The sequence below is a fragment of the Lutra lutra genome, chromosome 12 (genome assembly GCF_902655055.1).
Source record: "Lutra lutra chromosome 12, mLutLut1.2, whole genome shotgun sequence".
NCBI lineage: Eukaryota > Metazoa > Chordata > Mammalia > Carnivora > Mustelidae > Lutra > Lutra lutra.
This window is the reverse complement of record NC_062289.1, coordinates 27,926,513-27,942,373: the sequence shown is the minus strand read 5'-3', so window position 1 is coordinate 27,942,373 and position 15,861 is coordinate 27,926,513. Positions and strand designations below refer to the sequence as shown.

The following is a 15,861-nucleotide window of genomic DNA, read 5'->3' as shown; positions in this document are numbered from 1 at the left end:
CTTACAGCACCCAGCTCTCACATTTAGTTTTCTTTGGATTCTGCAGCAGCGGTCGTGGGCTGACAGCCTGCCTCCACTGCGTGGGGAAAAAGAATTGCTCTCTCTGCCTTCTCAGGATCCGGATTTCTACAGCATATTCAGACGCTGAGCGTGAAATCTCGTTCTTACGTGTCCTGGAAATGTGACCTTAAAGACGTCATGTAAACTCTCAGGTGTCCTAAGGGCATAATAGGTGCCTCCCTCACTCATCACTCATTCCATTCATTCACCTGTTCAGCAACTAGCTTTATTAAATACTGTGTGTTAGGTTTTGGGGCCTCAAAGATCAATAAGAACTAACCCCCTCACAGAGGCAGTTTATAAATTTCACAGATCATCAGACTGGAAGGGACGGTCCAGTCTAAATTTTAGTCTTATGGACCAGGAAACGGAGGCCCAAAGAAGTATAATAACCGCCCGGATGTCACACCCAATCACTGACCAAATTGGGATTAGAACCCAGATTGCTTAAAAAGAACAAAAAGAATGCAAATCACCTTATTTCCCAGCCCAAGGATCTTTGCTCTGTATCACCTACTTTTAGCTAAACTGTAGTGAGCTTCAATTTTCCTTACATGACCTTAACATTAACATTATAAAATTAATATCCAGTGATTGAGAAAATATACAGTAACTAAGACCTAACATGAAATCAGAAATCAGTACCATTTTGAGGGTGCCTGTGTGGCGCAGTCTGTTAAGCGTTCAACCCTTTGTTTCAGCTCAGGTCGTGATTTCAGGGCTGTGCAATAGAACCCCACGTGGGCTCCACACTCAGCATGGAATTTGCTTGAATTCTCTCTCCATCTCCCTGTGATCCTCCCCGCTTCTCTCATTCTCTCTCTAAAATAGATAAATGGTTTTTTTTTTAAAGAAACTAAAACCAGGGGCACCTGGGTGGCTCAGTGGATTAAAGCCTCTGCCTTCGGCTCAGGTCATGGTCCCAGGGTCCTGGGATCGAGCCCCACATCGGGCTCTCTGCTTGATGGGGAGCCTGCTTCCTCCTCTCTCTCTGCCTATCTCCTCTGCCTACTTGTAATCTCTGTCTGTCAAATAAATAAATAAAAATCTTAAAAAAAAAAAAACTAAAACCATTTATAAATCAATTGGAGTTTATTCATTAAATAAGCATGAACAGATATTTGAAAAATAGTTGTCATGTATGTGTGAGACGTGGTATATGTTCAGCCTACAGGTTTTCCTGTAAATTGTATTTAACTGCATATAACAGAAAACACAAAACCATGGCTCAAACAAAAGAGTGGTTTATCTTTCGTATGTAGCATACCAGAAGCAGGTAGTTCAGGGTGGAGATGGAGCCCTCTGGGGCCATCAGGGACTTCAGTTCCTCTGTGTGATTAACTATCTTTTAGCACTGGTTTCCATCCTTATGTCATAAAATGTCTGCTGCGTTATGTCACCTCACAGTCATATAATGGCAGCTGCAGCATCAGCTTTCATGTCCATGTCACTTTGGAAAACCCCAGCTGCAAGGGGGGCTAGAAAATGTAGTATGTTCATGGGCACATTGTTACATAGAATAAATTTGGGCTTCTTCAGTTAAAGAAGAGTGAGAAGAATTAACAAGGGGTTGACTAGAAGTCCCTGCCACAGAAGAAACTATTTTACCTTCTCTTGTACCTTCACTCTGTGGAAATCAGATTTGCAGAGATTAGATTTCCTTTCTTTTTATTCAGTTTTGCCACTTCTCTTTCTGCCACTTTTTGTTCTAACAAAGTTTAGTTTTCTCTTCCAATTTGAGATGTCAGACTCCCTCCGTTTGGATTTTAAAGCAGCTCTACTTAACATTTGCCTCATATTCTAGAGTTATGTCTCTGTCTCTAGGTTTATAAGTGTATATGGTTTTTTAAAAATAATTATTTATTAGAGAGGGAGAGCACACACACAAGTAAGCATGAGTGGGGAGAAGGGTAGAAGGAGAGGATCTTCAAGCAGACTCTGCTGATCACAGAGCCCACCACCATCCCATGACCCATGAGACAGGACCTGAGCCAAAACCAACAATCGGATGCTCAACCGACTGAGTCACCCAGGTTCCCCCCACAAATGTATAGTCTTAAGTAACTTTCTTTTTGAGGCAGAACATGTATAGCAAAATCATAAGTGTATAGTTTGATGAATTTTCACGAAGTCAATATACCCATGTGCACATCGCTCAGATTAGGCTCCACAGACTATCACCTAGAGACCACCTTCCATACGCACCTCCCAGTTTTCACTCTCACAAAAGTAATAAAAATCCCCATTTCTCCCACGTACGTTACTTTACTCTGTTTTAGAACTTTCTTTAAGTGAAATCATACAGCAGTTACCTATTTTGTGTCTAGCTGTTTTCATGCATTATATATTTGACAAATGTTGCATATAGCACAAATGTGTTTATTTTGACTGCCTTAAAAGCAGTGATTCTCAATGGGTGGGGAGCAGGTGACATTTGGCAGTATCCGGAGACATTTTCGGTTGTCACAACCAAGGAGGTGCTACTGTCACCTGGGGGAAAGGCCTGGGGTGCTGTTAAATGGCTACAATGCACAGGTCGACCCCTCATGCTTGATTAGCTCTGGGTACCCTCTTTTGTGAGTTGCTTGTTGAGTCTTTTGCCCACTTTTCTACTAGGCTGTTTGCCTTTTTCTTATTGATTTGTAAGAGTTCTTTATATATTCTGGTTATGAGATCTTTATCAGCTGTTAAGTATTGCAAATACCTCCTGTCATTTTGTGGCTTGCCATTTTACTTTTTTATTCTTTTTAATTTTTTAAAATTTTTTCTAAACCATAATATTTATTCTGCTACCAATTGTCGAAATCCTTAAGGTAAACTAATGCTGCCACGCTGCCCTCTAGGGTTTAGGTGTTGTGTCTCCATGGACTCATGCCTGCATCTGCCATATGCAATTTTCAGGTGCCTCATTTGACCCCACCCAGTGGTATTTCATCTTTTAGCCTCGGCACTCCAGTTACGCTCTTCAGCTTGGCAGGGCAGCCACATCTGCCACAGGTCGACTTCTGTACGTGGCAGTCCTGACAGCCACAGTGGCGGCACAAAATGTGCCTCTTCTTAAGACGTCACCTCGTTCCTGTAGCCAAGACTGGAGGAGAGGACCGCCATTTTGTTTGTTTAATGGCATCTTTTTGACAAACAGAATTAATGTTGATACCCACCTTATCAATCTTTTCCTCTTTCATGTGTGCACTTTGCCTTCATTTTTAAAGCTATTTTCACTGGGTTTACACCCATAGGTTGTCAGTTTTTTTCTTTTAGCACTTTGAATATATAATTCAAATATTTTCTTCCTTCCCTATGGCTTAGTTATCTGGGGCCATTCAGTATTACCACAACTTAACATCTTAAAACAAAACACATTTATCATCTCACAGTTTCTGTGGGTCAGGTGTCTGGACACAACTTATGTGGGTCCTGGACAAGGCTGCAGTGAAGGTGTTAGTCAGTCCTGGGTTCTCCTCTGGGGCTTGACTGGAAAAGACTCTCCTTCCATGTTCACTCAGTTTGTTGGCTGAATTCATTTCCTTGAAGTTGTAGGCATAAGGGCTTCAATTTCTTGCTAGCTATCAGCTGAGGTTGCTCTGAGTAGCTAGCTCCCCAAAATCCCTTGCCAAGCGAGATCCTCCAATACGGCCACTTACTTCTGGAAGCCAGCAAGGGAGGTGGGACTCCAGTGGACAGCAGCAGACAGGCTCCATGATGTGATCTTTTTTTTTTTTTTTTAAGATTTATCAATTTGTTTATATGAGAGAGAGAGAAAGTGAGAAAGTGCAGCAGGAGGGGGCAGAGGGAGAGGGAGAGAGAATCTCAAGCAGACTCCTTATGGAGCAAGGAGCCCAATGCAGGGCTCAGTCCCACCACCTGAGATCATGACCTGAGCCAAAATCAACAGTTGGACGCTCAACCAACGCTCAACCGAGTCCCACCATGGCTCAACCAACTGAGCACCCAGGTGCCCCACCATGATCTTATATAACATTGTCGTGTAATCTCATCATTCACGTATTCACGTAATCATGTACTTCTCATTACCTTTACTTATTCCCTTGATTAGAAGGAAGCCACAGGCCCTGTCCATCCTCAAGGGCGGATCATACAGGTCACGAGCACCGGGAGGCAGGAATCACGGGCCACCGCAAGAGTCTATCCACACAGCATCAGAAGCGGCCTATTCATCTTAACATTGTAAATGTGAAAGTAATGTATATTTTCTTCTGTGGCTGCTTTTAAAACTTTCTCTTTGGTTTTCAACAACCCCATGATACTCTAGGTGTGTTTTTCTTTGAATTTCTCTTAAGTTTCATAGAACTTCTTGTATTAGTGGCTTGATAGTTTTCATCTATTTGAGAAAATTCAGCCATCATGTCTTCAAATATTGCTTCTGCTTTATTCTCTCTTCCCTTTCTGGTATTCCCAATTACCCACACATTAGACTTTGTCAGTGTATCTCATATGTTTCTTATACTCTTTGCTGTATTTTCCAACCTTTTTTTCTTTCAAAATTTTCTGTCTTTTTTCCTCTCTTGAGTCTGGATACTTGTACCAACCTATCTTCTAGATTACTAATCTTGTTAATCTGCTGCTGGTAGGCACTTCCTCCTCCCATCACATCAAATCAAGACACAGGTTTTATCGTATCTTTAAAATATCACAGATAAGTCTGAAGAAGCAACTGGCACCTTGCTGTTTCCATAGCTGGGCAACTTAGCTCTTTATTCTCAGCCTGCTGAACTGCATTCCTTTCTCAGAAACATAGATACAATCCAAAAATTCTCTGATATCCTTGTTTGGAACTTTTGTGGCTTACTGAATCAAAGCAGCTGAATTCGGTACAAGTTCAATGTCGTTTCCTTCAAGAATTAACTCACCTTTCTGGGCTCAAGATACTGAATAAGCAAATGCTAGACCTCATCTGAGCCCCATGGGTGTATTTTTCGCCCAGAAATTTTGGATTTCGATAAGAGAACCATTCTCCTGAATAACAACATTGACAGGGAGGTGAGCGTACGCAGACCACATCTTGTAACAGAAGCCCAGGGTAACACCCTTGATCATGTTCTCTAAGTGACTACACATAGTGAGAATGGTAGCCAATTCCTTTCTGTTTCTCTGCCATTTGTCAACTTGGAGCCTCTTCTTTTTCTTTCCAAGGAGACAGATCCACACTGGTGCATTTGAAAGTCCTCCACAGGGTTCCTCTAGGGCCCTTCACAGCAACAGTGCATCCCTTCAAAGTGATGTTCGCATTTTCTGGAATGTCAGCCATCTGATTGCGGAAAACAGTCCTCACTGTCACAGTAGATGCGGCAAAAAGAGAACCTTGTGGGACACATCTGTCGTATCACTGCCCAGCTTTTCGGCATTTCTCTCCCATGCCATTTATGATACAGCACATTTCTCAAAGGGGGAAAGATATGATCAGGTAGCAAGAATTTCCTGTCCCCTATGGAAAGGAAGAATCAGCCAGACTAAGAGTCCAATTGATATGAGACAGATTAACGGGAGAAAATACAATTATCCTGCATCCGTGGAATCCACACAGGCATGGAAATTGCCAAAGACAGGCAAAATGGGGTACATATGTCAATTTGAACCAAGGAAAAGGGGGGTTGGGGCCTAGGACTTCAAAGGGAAGGAATGCAATTTACAGGACAATGAAGAAAAGTAAATGTTTGGTGAATGTTTGCTGGGTCACTAGAAAACAAAGGCACATAGAGAGGAGTTAGATCAAACAGGCCTTGCTATGTTCCTCCCTGTTCTCCATAACTAGTTTATATCATAATGTAGTTACAGGGATAGCTTTTTTCCTGGAGAAGGTCCTCTATGAATTCTTTTTTTTTTTTTTTCTTTAAGGTTTTATTTATTTATTTGACAGACAGAGATCACAAGTAGGCAGAGAGGCAGGGCAAAGAGAGAGAGAGGGGGAAGCGGGCTCCAGGACTCCGGGATCATGACCTGAGCCAAAGGCAGAGGCCTTAACCCACTGAACCACCCAGGTGCCCCTCCTCTATGAATTCTTTTAGGCAGTTGTGGGGGAGGTAAAGAGCTTTCCCTGATTTTTTGGGGTTTTGATTGCTTTTTAACTCAATAATTTTCATGCCAAAATGACCCATTTTGGTGGGGGGGGCCTGCTCTTGGACCCTAAAACACTATGTTCTTAGAATTTTCCTTCTCTCTGGAATCTTGGCTCCTTGAGTGCTGGCTGTCTGGGCAGCTCTCCGATGTCTTCAAACAGAATTTTCCTTTTCCATTTGTCTAGGCTTTCCAGTTGTTCTCAGCAAAAGGATTAATGTACCCACTTAGACCCACTTTTATACTTTAATGCAGATTTCTCTATACCATACCATCTGGTCTGCAATGTATACTTCAGTTCATATATCTTTTTATAGGAAGCAACTATCTCACCAACCTGCTCTCAGTCAGACATAGGTTTATAACTGGCTTACAGACCTCTGAAACACTGTGGACATATGAAGTGTGAACATTGTAGGGGTGCCTGGCTAGAGCATCATAGAGCAATGCAACTCTTGGTTTTGGGGTTGTGAGTTCAAGTCCCACCCTGGGTGTAGAGCTTACTTAAAATAAATAAATAAAACTTTTTTGAAAGTGCAAACATTGTAATTCATGTTTCTTCTCTCCGTTTATTTATTCACATGGGACAGAAGTACCAACACACCCATTCAGTTCAACACCAGGTAGATGCAAATGTTGAGGGAAAAACTCTGAGCCCTTGGTTCATCTAATTAAGTCATTGACCAAGGAATAAATTTCAGAAGGAAGGTGTCTAGGCTTGCTCGCGGAGCAACACTATCTGTTCGGAATAAAATGGATTTCTTAGAAAAATGTATAAAGCCGATATGGTTTTCTTTGCTGTTTATCAGAAATTCAGACTTAACTGGGACTTGCATTTTTATTTGCTAAACTGGCCACCAGTGTGTATTCTTCCCTGATGGTGTCTCTAAAAGAGAATTGATTCCAGTGTTATAGGAATCTCGACAATGGGAATCATAACTTTCATTGGTCATTAATGCAAGTAAAAAATGGAAGTAAATTTCGTTTTGAACCCAGCCCCTGACCAAATTAGCTTATCATTCTAATACTTTTTCTGTTGGTTTTCTTGGCCTTTCCAGTTATGTAATTATTTCACCAGCAAATAATGGTAAATTAACTTCCTCAACAATTTTGATTCTTCTCATTTTATCTCAGGAGGTACTCTCATGTATGGTAATACCAAAGTGGTGTTTGTGGTAATAGTTAGTGTTTTAGTCATTATTGCTGTGTAACAAATGATCCCACACTGACATAAAACAACCACGGATTCTGTAGATGGGGAATCTGGACAGGGCACTTTTTTTGAAAATTTTATTTGTTTATTTGACAGACAGAGATCACAAGTAGGCAGAGAGGCAGGCAGAGAGAGAGGGGAAAGCAGGCTCCCTGCTGAGCAGAGAGCCCGGTGTGGGACTCGATCCCAGGACCCCGGGATCATCACCTGAGCAGAAGGCAGAGGCTTTAACCCACTGAGCCACCCAGGCACCCCTAGACAGGGCATTTTTTAAGAGTGACCATCTTGAGACACTTAGATGGCTCAGTGTGTTAAGTATCTGCCTCTGGCTCAGGTCATGATTCCAGAATCCTGGGATCAAATCCCACATCGGGCTCCCTGCTCCGTGGGGAGCCTGCTTCTCCCTCTGCCTCTGCCTCTCCCCCTGCTTGTGTGCTCTCTCGCTCTCTCTTGCTCTCTCTGACAAATAAATAAATAAAATCTTAAAAAGAAAAAAGAGTGGGGGTGCCTATGTGGCCCAGTTGTTGGGCATCTGCCTTCAGCTCAGGTCATGATCCCAGAGTCCTGAGATCAAGCCCCACATTGGGCTCTCTGCTCAGTGGAAAGCTGGCTTCTCCCTTCCCTCTCCCCCTGCTCATGTTTCCTCTCTCACTGTGTCTCTGTCAAATAAATAAATAAAATCTTTTAAAAAAAAAAAGTGACTATCTCAACTGAGCAAGGCAGAAGTGTACTGCATTGTTATGATCTAACCTTAAAAGTCACAAAGCACTGGGAAGACTGGGTGGTTCAGTCAGTTAAACGGCAGTCTTCGACTCAGGTCACATCCCACCGCATGGAGCCCCACATTCAGCTCCTTTCTATACGGGGAATCTGCTTCTCCCTCTGCCTGCTGCTCCCCCTGCTTGTGCTTGCTCTCTGTCTCTCTCTTTCTCTCTGACAAATAAATAAATACAATCTTTAAAACAAAACAAACAAAGTCACAAAGCATCACTTACACTGTACTATATCCACCGAAGAAGATTCACAAAAGACCACCACAGAGTCAAGGGCAAGGAGGAAACACAGACTCCCACCCAGTGGTTGGTTTGTTGGTCTTGCACTCTAAGAAAAGTATGGGATAAGATATCCTTGAGGCCAGCTTTGCAACATACAATCTACCAAAAGGAATGGCCTTACTGTGTTCCAGAGTTGAATAACAATTCTTCTACTAAAGGTATTTCACCTTTAAGCCTCAGTTCCAATTTATTTATTTATCATGGCAAGGAAGTTTCCCTATTCTGATTTTATTAAGTTTTTTTTTTTTTAAGATTTTATTTATTTATTTGACAGAGAGTTCACAAGTAGGCAGAGAGGCAGGCAGAGAGAGAGGAGGAAGCAGGCTCCCTGCTGAGCGGAGAGCCCAACGCGGGGCTCGATCCCAGGACTCCGAGATCATGACCCGAGCTGAAGGCAGCGGCTTAACCCACTGAGCCACCCAGGCGCCCCTGATTTTATTAAGTTTTTAAAGAATAAATAATAGGGGGCACCTGGGTGGCTCAGTTGGTAGAATGTCTGACTCTTGATCCCAGGGTTGTGAGTCCAAACCCTGAGTTGGATGTGGAGTTTACTTTAAAAAATATATAAATTTAAAAGTAAAATAAATAAGTAAAAAGAGATGGTGAATTTTCTCAAATGCCTTTCTGCATCTATGAAGCATCTATTGAAGAGGCATTTAATAAGACAAGAATGAATGAGGTTGTTTTTGCCCTCTTTGAGCCAAGTCTGCAGCTGATCCCGTCATTCAGTGAGCATTTCTGAGCACTCGTGTGCCAGACCTCTGCTGGGTACTCAGACACAACACTGAACCAAAACAGAAGGGGTTCCAGCCCTCAGGAAGCTTACAGCCAAAATGATCCAGATCCAGTTCAGTGCCTGAAATCTGGCTTTTGTGCCCCCCAAAATGCAGGAAGGGGAGTAATTCCCACCCTCCCACCTAAATCCCAAACTCAGTAACTTGGTCCTGCAAAGACTCTCCCTTTCGGTGACATCCAATCACTGGTCTGGATGTCGTTTGAAGGCGAGGGGCATTTACATGTATAATTTTAGCCACCAGAGGGCAGTCACATTTAAAAAACATGTTCAAAGGGGAAGAAATGACAAACCCAATTCCTTGAAAGGCTATCCCCCCAGGTTCCTGGACTAGAGTCAATCCCCACGATGGGATTCTCTCCAGTGGAGAAATGGCCCAGCACCCAAACCACTCTCCCACTTCAGGCCTGGGGATCTCACCAATTTATCACAATGCTCTGGTCCCCTGACTGGAGGATGATATCATGGAAACTGACATGGACCATAATGAAGTAGATCAGAGGGTCTCCCAAACCAAACACTTTAGAAGAAGTTAACTGCATAAGAACCACCACAGAGAGGGGCCAGGGCACCCACACACCCACCTCCCTTCAAGTCCTCACTTAGGAGAGTCGGTCAGTGAGCATTTATTGAGCCGTATCTCCTCAACAACCAGCCCTGTATGGGCAGGGGTAAAATAGATTTGTTCTGGCTACGGAGAGGGGCCTTGCTTGCACAACCTTATGAGAAAGCAGTAAGGACAGCCCCAAGGCAAAAGAGCGTCCAGTTAAGGCGTCCCTTCCCTCTGTTCCAGGGGAAGCGCACAGGAGGCCACCCAAGACGACAGCTTCTTCAGATGCAGCTTGAAGCCCTGACCTTGGTACTGTCAGGGAAGGTGGTACTTCCAGAAAGCTCAGTCCTTCTCTTTCTTAGCCTAGAATGAAGGATCTATTTCCAGTTTGGTTTGTTTTGCTTTCTGCTTGTCCAATGTGTTTTATCAGAGCCCCACATCCCCTTCCCCATCTGGGGCTTGAGTAGCATTGGGAACACATAAGCAACAGAGAATTTCAGGCTCTTTCTTACCCAGACTCCTTCCCCCTCTACATCAACAACTCCAGAGCCCACCTGAATGAGAAGAGGGAAAGGGAGAAAAATGGTTCATATCCCAAAAATATTCTCCTTCCACGGGGTTGTGACTGCATAAGACCTAGCCCAAGAGTGGCATAGGACAAGAACCGGATGAGTGTTAGTTATTCTATGTCCACAATCCCTTTCTGGAATTTCCCAAGCTCTCAAAACCCAAGGGTCTTTCAGAATTCATTTGGCAAAAGTAATCTGACCTGAATTCATCTGGCAGCAAAACCTCACCTGAACCGTGATGGCGCTGATTTTGGTCCATGTGTACCCCTTGGTGAGAGTACTCACGGATTCCATCACGGAAATCCACAGTGCTCCATCACAGAGCGTAGTCCCGGACTCCACTGCGTGCATCACGGAGTCTATGGTGTAAGCATCTGATTGTCTTTCTCAAACTGAATATTCTGAATTCTGAAACGTAACTGGCCTCTAGGACCTGTTTCTATATGAAATCTAGGTTCTATAGCTTATCTCTCCTATTATCTAGCTATGTGACTTTCAATAGGGTGGACAGACCCCAGGGTGGCCCTAAGATTCATGTCTCCTGCATTATGCAGGCCCCATATAATCCCCTTAAGTGTGGGCAGAACCTGTGACTTGCTTCTAAGTAATAAAATATGGCAAAGGTGAAGAAATTTTGAAGATATAATTAAAATCTCAAATCAACTGATTTTTATTTAGTCAAAGGGAAAATTATCCTGACGGAGCCTGAGTTAATCAGGTAAAAACCTTTATTTTTTTTTATTTTTTTTTTTAAAGATTTTATTTATTTATTTGACAGACAGAGATCACAAGGAGGCAGAGAGGCAGGCAGAGAGAGAGGAGGAAGCAGGCTCCCCCCTTGAGCAGAGAGGCTAATGCAGGGCTCGATCCCAGGATCCTGGGACCATGACCTGAACCCAAGGCAGAGGCGTTAACCCACTGAGCCCTCCAGGCACCCCAGGTAAAAAGCTTTAAAAGAGGGACTAAGTTAGGACATCTGGATGGCTCAGTGGGTTAAGTGTCTGGTTTGATTTTGGCCTCCGTCATAATCTCAGGGTCATGAGATCGAGCCCCAGTTTGGGCTCCTGGTTCAGTGGAGGGGGGGTGTCTGCTTGAGATTCTCTCCCTCTGTCCTGCCCTCTACACTCTCTCTAAAGTAAATAAATAAATAAATAATTTTTAAAGAAAGGGACTAGGCCCTCCCTGAGGTCAGAAGGTCTCAGATGTTTGCTTTGAAGAAGCTGTCAAGCTCTAAGTGGGTCTCTGGAGAGGGCCATGGGGCAAGGAACTGTGGGCAGCCTTTAGTCATGGAAAGCATCCAGCTGACCACCAGCAAGAAACCCGGGACCTCAGTCCTGCAAACGTGAGAAGATGAATTCTGCCCTTGAGGAAATTCTGCCCACAGCCTGAGGGGGCTTGGAAACAGATCTCTCCCCACTTGAGACTCTGATGAGACAGCAACCCCAAACTGATACCTGGATTCCTGGATAGCAAAACTGGGAAGTGGTGGACCCAGCTAAGCCAAACCCAGAACCCTGATCCATGAAAACTGAGCTTATAAGTGTGTGCTGTTTTAGTCCAGTCAGTTGTGGTCATTGGTTACGCAATACAGAGAACTAACACAATGGAGACATCCCTTAACGTCCTTGGGCTGCGGTTCTTTATCTGCAAACTGGGGAAGTGTTTTGTCACACCTAGCAGCATTTCCAGCTCTAGCTTTGGAGACTTGATGTATGGGGTAGATGCTGGGGGCTTTAGTGTTGGGGGGAGGAAGAATGGTTTTCTTCCTGGGTGAGCAGATGCGGGGAAGGGGCTGTGGGTGCCAAGGCGGTGTGCTGTTGAGGCTTCTGATGCACAAGCAGAGAAAAATACAGGCAGCTGAGGACTCAGCGAGTCCCCAGTGACCCGGCTGCCAGGCTGGACACTGACCACAGCTGGCATCGCTCCGGGCTGCAGGAGCGATCATCTTTCCGAAGCAGGAAAAACAAGCATCCTCTTTCCCCTGCTCTGTAAGGGAAGCTTCACCACACTGGGCACCCGCCCCCATCTCTCTCAGTTTAGGAAGGGGCAGAAGATTCCCTCTCACCCTCTTCATCTCCAGGTACCTGAAGTTCTTGGGCTGGCAGCCTCAGGAGCTGACCTGGGGAGCTTATGGGGAGCTGAGTCAGGGAGGGCATCGGGTTTCCTGTGAGCTCTTGGCAAAGCCCAGACGGAGGTGAGGTTGTGCTTCTGAGCTCTCCCACCAGACCAGTCCATCATGTCTCCTTGCCTTCTATACTCCTGCTGCCTGTCACAGGGGCCCCAGACCACTAACAAGCCCCAGAGGTGGTGCATGAACCGTCTGTCTTGCCTCCCCCAAATCCTCCCTCAGACACAGCTGACAGGCTCCTTTGACTGGCTGAAGCAATTGTCCCTTATTAAATTCTTTAGGGGATGATCTCATTAAGCCTTGTTATGGGTCACTTCTATTTCAGGGAGAATAAATTTGCTGGACTCTTTCTGTGTGCAGCTAGTTAATTGAAACCTGAAGTAGGGGGTGAGGGGAGGGGGAGGGACAGGCAAGGTGGTGAGCTGGCAGGGGGCGGGGGGGGGGGAGGTGTAGGGGAGCAGTACGACTGTCTGGGTGAGGAGCTAGGAGCTGGTGGAAGGAAGAGGCAGGGGGTCCATGTGAGGGGGACCGATAAGACAGAAGACACAGGCCCTGGAGGGGGAGGGGCGATAAAAACAAGCGCACCCTGCAGCCTGATCTGCAAGATAGCCTCCTAACTGCCTCCCAGGCCTCTGTGCTCAACCCTGCCTGACACATGAGTCCAGACCAGCATGAAGCGATAAGGGTCTAGGCCAAGATGTGACAACAGAGATGGAAAAGAAGGAGATGTGAGAGGACTTGGAAACCAATTTAATATGAGGACAGAGGAGAGGAAAGTGCCCAAGATGACCTTGAAAGATCTCTGGAGAATGGGGAGGAGTGCCAGCAAACAAGACCAGCGGAGTCCTCAGATCAATACCATGCTCACGGCTCTATCGTGTGAAGAATCCCTCTTCACCCAGTATGAAAAAATGACTGTGTCCAGTCTTCTGGCTCTTCTGCCATGATGCATGTGGGCAGGAAACATGAACTGAGTACCCACCGTGGACAGGCCCCCTGCCAGCACTGGGGAGGCAAATACAAACAAGCACACTGTCCAGGACAAGAGACTCCAGCCCTTTCCAAGCAATTGGCCCTTCTCAGAGTGTTTTACTTCAATTCCCTTTTCAAACAGTTGTGCTGATCCTCAGCCTGGGCTCTTGGCAGGAGAGGGCATAAAGACAGAGGAGAGTTTTGTGTTGGGGACCTTAACATCAAGTGAACTTGGTATGACTGAAAGATAGGTGGCTGCTGAAAGACAAGTGGCCCCAGGCTGGTGCCTTGAACTTGTGGACCTGGCTTCCTTCACCTGTAAAGGAGGGAGGGGGGTTACGTGATTCCTGGAAACTCTCCTATCTTTCCTTCTTTTGCTTTGTTTCATGGATAGGCAAGTGCTGTGACTAGTCTGATTTCTACAGAAGTGTAGGGTCGTCCTTTATTCCAGAAAACGATAGTAATATGAGCACCCACAGAGTGGGTGTGGGGTGTGACATGGAACCTCTATTCCCTACTCCTTGTGTTTCCATGTAGAGGTGGCTGCATTGAGTGTGTTCTTGGAGTCTCCCTGGTCTCTCTCTCTCTCTCTCTCTGGAAGAAAGACATCTGACTGGAAAACTCGAGGGAAGGAGCTGAGCATGCTGCACTAAGACCAGCTTCCCAAGTTCACATGTTGAAGCCCTAATCCCCCAGTACCTCAGAACATGGCTGTATTTGGAGATCGGGCCCTTAAAGAGGGGATTAAGTTAAAATGGAGTCATTAGGGTGCATCCGGGTCCTCAACCGCCCGGGTCCTTAGGAGCTTAGGACACAGACCACACATACTGACGAGAGGCTATGTGAAGATACAGTAGGAGGGAGGTCATCTGCAAACCAAGGAGACCTTAGAAGAAACTAACCTTGCTGATGCCTTGATCTTGGCCTTCCAGCCTCTGGCACATAAGGAAGTAACTCCCCACTGGTTAAGCCCCCCGTGTGTGATACTCTACTATGGTAGCCCTTGTGAACTAATACAATACTCTCTTTAGGACGTGCCTGCCTACAGGGATGTATACTCAGAGCTGTTCATGACCAAACCTGCCTTCTGGGGGAGGGCTGAGTCTGTCCAGGTCTGTCTGCTGCCAGGTGAATGTCTGCCTGCAGTGCCTGGGGCATATCAGAAAGCCCTTAGGGATGGCACGTGTGTACCGCGTCCTCCAATCTAGTTTGTATCTACCATAAAGTTTACCATAAAGTTGACATTTAAATGTTCCTCTGCTTCCCGTGTCTTATTTCCCAGTTGATCCCAAACTAGAGGAGAAGGGGCAAGGTTATTCATTGTGCCTACAGCCCCACCCCAGAAGGAGAAGGCAAAAGCACCATAGCCCATGTTACACGTTAAAGCCCTCTCTCACTGGTGCCCTCACCACTCCCACATGGGCACTCTATATCCAGGCCCACTCGTTCCCAGCATGGCCTGGCTCTTAGATTCCATTAGGACACCCACCTATTACACCTTTCCTCTTCTCTGTGCTGCAGAATTCTCTTCATTCTTCCAGTCTTGGCTCAGAGGTCTCCTCCTAGCTGAGTCCTCCTTGGGGCCCAGGTCATGCCTTCATCTTTCTCATGTCAGCGCCTATGACCTGGTACATATTTCTATTATTTTGTCATACTGTCCTAATGTTAGGTGGCCGCATGTCTGTGTTCTCCACTAGGACAGACTAGGCTGAGCACTGCACCTGGAAGGACTTCCTGGTCACACTTGTGTCCCCAGTGCTAGCTTGGTGCTTGGCTCCAGAGCAGGTGTCCATAAAGTGCTGGAGTATGAGTGAGTGGCAGGATGACACTTTGACATATTAGTCTGTATGTTTCTCATAGTTTTCCACCCCCACTTCCATTTCAAGTGGACTGGCCTGTTGGTAATTCCTCCATTTGGGCTTGGTGTAAAGCAGAAGAGCCTGAGTTCAATAACTTCCTGTCCTTTGAAAAAAATCTAAACTCATTGGATTTCGTGTGTGTGTGTGTGTGTGCGCACGCGCGCGTGCTGTGGGGGAAGTGTGAGGGATAAAGTGGGGAGATGACTTTTGAGAGAGAAGAAGTCATGTAGGCCTAGAAGGGGAGAGAGGTGTGGGTGCCCTCACCCTTGCACAGCCCTCCATGATGGAGGCGGCCAGTCCTCCTTTAATGGCATGGGAGCAAAGATTTCTGCTCCCTGAAAGGACGTGAAAAAAAAGCCAGCTGCCACCCATCACCAGGCTTTGGCAAATAATGTATTTGCATGGGTGGACAACAAGACCTCACCCCACCTTGAGATCTAGAGTCCTAAGTGGGGAAGGGAAATGAAAATTCAGCAATGACTTGGGGCACCTGGGTGGTTCAGTCCATTATGCATCTGCCTTGGCTTGGGTCATGATCCTAGGGTCCTGGGATTGAGCCCCATGTTGAGCTCTCTGTTCAGTGGGGA

The 15,861-nt window shown here is 45.6% G+C and overlaps 1 pseudogene; it reads right to left on the bottom strand.

The window, feature by feature from the left end:
- Positions 1-4,767: 4,767 nt before the first annotated feature.
- LOC125081736 (60S ribosomal protein L9-like) lies at positions 4,768-10,666 on the bottom strand (annotated as a pseudogene).
- Between the last annotated feature and the right edge of the window lie 5,195 nt (positions 10,667-15,861).